This window comes from Oratosquilla oratoria, chromosome 39 (assembly GCF_046742065.1).
Source record: "Oratosquilla oratoria isolate Oo_2021 chromosome 39, ASM4674206v1, whole genome shotgun sequence".
NCBI classification, from domain to species: Eukaryota; Metazoa; Arthropoda; class Malacostraca; order Stomatopoda; family Squillidae; genus Oratosquilla; species Oratosquilla oratoria.
Window position 1 is genome coordinate 39,888,660 of NC_134815.1, and position 5,000 is coordinate 39,893,659.

Sequence of the window (5,000 nt, forward strand, 5' to 3'; positions counted from 1 at the left end):
ACATTCGCTTGTTTGAGGAAGCATCATAGGTTCTGCAGTCACCGAGGCATGGTTTCAAATTTGGGTCACCTAATTTCTCTCTGTCCCACTCTCTCAGAAATAGGAATGAAAACCAACGTTGGCACCCTCACTTGCTTCAGACATCATCATAATTTTTTTTTTTTTTTTTTTCAAAAACCACGGATTGGTTTCAAGTTTGGATGACCTAATGTCTCCCTATCTCTCCCAAAAAATAGGAAAAAAGTCGATGTTGGCACACTCGCTAGTTTGAGCCATCGCCATAGGTTCTGCAGAAACCACGGATTGGTTTTTGAAGCTTCCAATTTCAAGTTCTCGTCTCCTCTGCTTGATATCCCACGCCACGACCTTCCGGGGGGACGTCAAGGGGCCAGACCAACGCGCGAATACTCAAACAACCTGACCCTTCCCTCCCTTTCCACCATCACGTCCTCCTCGTCGCAACAGATGTCGTACTCATGCAATTGAAAGATAATAGATAAATAAAGAAAAAGAAATATGTTTTTCCTGTTCTTCAATTTTCATTTTTCATTTTTCCGTTGCCTACTTCATCCCTTTTTCAGTTCATGTTCTGAACTCTCCTCTATCCATCAACATGAATTCTATTTATCTGTCTATATACTAAGAGTTTTCCCCCTTATAAGAGGTGGTAGCTTAGTCAGAGGCACGTATCTATTCCCACCCATTTCACTCCCCTCCAACACCCTATCCACCCCTCCCATCTCAGCTCCTCATGGATGACGGGTCATCCCTGCATACGCCAACTGCTCTGGGTCAAACGCAATGAAGCAAGACACAGTATATCCACAGCAAGGCCATTTCACTTAATCGTCGACCCCAATCCTCTCCGCCCCTCATGAAAAGAGAGAGAGAGAGAGAGAGAGAGATCCCTTCGGGCTGCATCAAAATATCATTTCCACATAAGCACCCCCTACCATTCCACCCCCAATCCCTCCCGTCCTTGCATAACATCATCATCCATAAACAGTCATTTTCCACTCATCCTTATCTCCTACCTTCTCCCTTCCCTGCTCAACAGACATTACCCTTATCCTTGGGCGTCCACTCAAGTTTACTACCTCCACCTATGCCTTCCACACCTCTTTTATTAATCATTCATCACTCATTTTTTCCGTGTGTCCAGACCATCCCAATCGTCTTTCATCAGTCCTCTCTGCCATCTCCTCTTCCACTCCCGCTCTCCTCATCACCCTCTCGTTTCTCACTCTATCCAACCTCGTAACCCTAACATACTTCTCAGACATTTCATCTCAAACACACTTAAACTTTTCCTCTCTGCTTTTCTGAAATTCCAAGTCTTTACCCCATACAATGCCGTCAGCACAATTATCCATTCATCCAATTTAATTTGCAAAAAACAAATAACATAATACCGTAACCTTATAACTTGTACTTTTGCAAAATCCTATTCCTTAAGTAGAAATAAACATTGACTTGAAGAACAAAGTCCTCGGCAATTATAAAAAATAAGTATTAAATGCATAAATAGAATAATGAATTTACAAACTAATAAATAGATAGACAAATAAATAGATAAGCAAATAAATAGATAAACTAACTAATAGATATGTAAATTGTTAAATCATTAGATAAATAAATAAATCATGTGCATATCTCCCTTGACCGTAATAATTATATAATTATATATATATATATATATATATATATATATATATATATATATATATATATATATATATAACCACTTTCATATTATATAAAAAGCGCACCATTCCTGATTACAAAGGATTACAAAGGCGGAGCATGCCGACAGGAGACCTTTTGGTCCATATTTAGGTCGGATGCGGAAGAAAAATCATAATGATAAAATAATTAATAAGAACTATAATAATGTAAATAAGAAATAAAATACATAAATAAATGCATAGGTATAGTTAAATAATAAACAAACAGGTAAATAGTAAATAATAATAAATTGACATATAACTAATAATTAATGAAAATCAGACAGACAAATGATAACAAAACAAAAACAAATAATATAAAATAAATTATAATCATTACAGCATCTTGCTTAGGTGTTTATCTAAATTATTCTTAAAGCTTCGAACTGAACTACATTGCACTACCTGTGCAGGAAGTTTATTCCATTCATTAACTACACGGTTGGCAAAGTTGTTTCTACCTACTTCCAAATTGAATCTATTTCCGGACAGTTTGAGACCATTGTTTCTTGTCTGATTCTCATTCAATGTGAAAATTTTTGTCACTTTTGATGTTTGTCAATTCCCTTTAAAATCTTAAAGACCTGTATCAAGTCACCTCTGAGTCTACGCTTTTTTAGGGAAAACGGATTCACATGTTTTAGTCGATTTTCGTATGATTTATTTCTGATATTTGAAATAGATTTTGTGGCTCACCGTTGTACTTTTTTCCACTCTGTCAATGTCTTTAAGGAGATTCGGTGACCATATGAATGGCAAAGAGAACTTATACATATCATTATTATCAAGCAAAACCAATCAGATGTGATCCTTACAAGCTTTATCAGCAGCCATACCTGAAGCGCTGATAATAATATGTATAAGTAATCCATACAACATAAAAAATAAACAGAACACGGTGAGTACTTGGGAATCTTATGCTGCTGGTGGCGTTATCGTAAGTGTATCGTAAGTGTCTTGCATTTCTTAGTTGTGGGTTCGATTCCCGTTCTTCTCTCCGACTCCCAGGAGTGATTGTTGGTTACCTGCATCAGGTTCCTAAAGCGCTTAACAGGGCAAAGGTTACGGCTTCGGTCGCAGCTACTAAGGGCTTCCTGGCGTAAGCTCCTCATTACCTTCTTCCGCTACTGTGGTGGCAGCACACTTGAAATTTCTCGCTAGCATGCTACTTGCATTTGCTTCTTTGTTTGAAAAGAAATTACATCGGATACAATATTTTGTTTTTCAAATTTCCTAATGTCAAATTACTAATGCTATAGTGACAACCTGAATGAGGAAGCAAGAGAAGACCTATACATATGTAAGACACATTGTTGAGATGTTCTTACGGAAATGTAGAATATTGCAACCGAAGTCGTTTCTACTCAAACGATGTAGCAAAAGCAAGTAACATGTTAGCCTGGTGAGCAGCCACCTTCACAAGCATCACTATGCAAAAAACTTCCATCCAACGTCACTAAACCAATCGTGGATACGGTCATGACATATCGTTTCAAAGAGATACATATTCCAGCCATTAAATCCCCGAATGTTGTCTCGGGAAGCGGGACCATACATAAGGCTTAGGGAGTCAAAGCGAAAACGCTTGCTATGTTGCACAATACAATACACTATTGTGCTCTGTTGCAGGGGAAAGTCGGGATGATTTAAAGGAACACCTCCCTCCATTTATTACAAATGAAATGTAAAATTCTGGAATAACAGGTATTAGAGTGTATACACACACACGGACATACGCATTCACTCAGACACACACACACACACACACACACACACACACACACACACACACACACACACTATATATATATATATAATATATATAATATACATATATATATATATATATATGTATGTATGTATGTATGTATATATATATACATATACACACACATATACATATATATATATATATATACATATATACATACATATATATATATATATATATATATATATGTTTGTTTGTTTTTATATTTATGTATATATATATGTATATATATATATATATATATATATATATATACTGTATATACATATACTGTATATATATATATACATATATATATATACATATATATATATATATATATATATATATGTATATATGTATATGTATATACAATAGAAAGAAAATTACATAGAGATAAAGCGATTAATATGCATATCAAGGCTTCTATTCTGAGCTCCCTCCTCAGCAGCCTAAATTACAATACACTTACGAGCCATGAAAGATCAGGTCACATGCCATGACGGGCGGTCAGACAGAGTCAGGCGTGGCCAGCCAAGGCATGTAATTTCATCCCTCATGGTTCATCCTTGTATTGTAATTTAATCTGTTGAAGAGGATATCAGAAATTATATCAGAACATACAGGTGACTCGCGTCATTTTATATAAGAGGGGGATTTCATTTGTGATATTTAATAATAGCGTAGATTCACTCTAGGATGTCTACTATCCAGGATTTCTTTTATAATGTTGAGCAAGTGTTTGTTCTTAATAGCAGTATTCCAGTGGATGCCGTCTTCAACTTATGAGCAGGTGGTTGTGAGTTCGGGTTCTGGGAGTCACTGGGGGCTTGTCACGTTGGTTCCCGACATTCCTGGCCGGGGAGGTGACCCAACGTCGACCTTAAAAAAAAAAAAAAAAAAAAAAAACGCTAGCGGTTTTTAGAAAACGGTACCATGTAATCACTGCGCATGTTATGATTTGATTGAATATATATCTTCAATGTGACCACACTCACAAAGCATACATAAAAGCAAACTATACTTAACTGTGGTCTCTATTCCGACACTATTAATATTTCATTTGAATTTAATCTTGAATACATGAAAAGGTATAGTTTACCATATATTTTCACAGCATTATGGTCACATACTAGTCCATAAAATGAAGAAAAAATGATAATGGGTTTTGGAGACAGGAAACAAGTAGATGAATAAATGAATAAAACATATAGAAAACAGAAATGAAAATATTATACATTCCAGCTTGGATACAAATAAAGCCTATGAACGGCAGAGAAATATTAAGTCAAAAATCAAAACTAAATAAAAATTATATACATGAAATAAAAAAAATAAAAAAGTAAACTAAAAAGCAAAAGAATATATAAATCATAGCAATGATTATCATGGAAATGAAAAAACTAGTGACGGAGTAATATCAGCTAATACCATTTGAGATGAGTTTGAAGGAGACTAACAAAAACAGAAGCAAATATGTGAAATCAAAACAACACAAGGGCTTAAGTGAGCACTCAGAAAAAAAA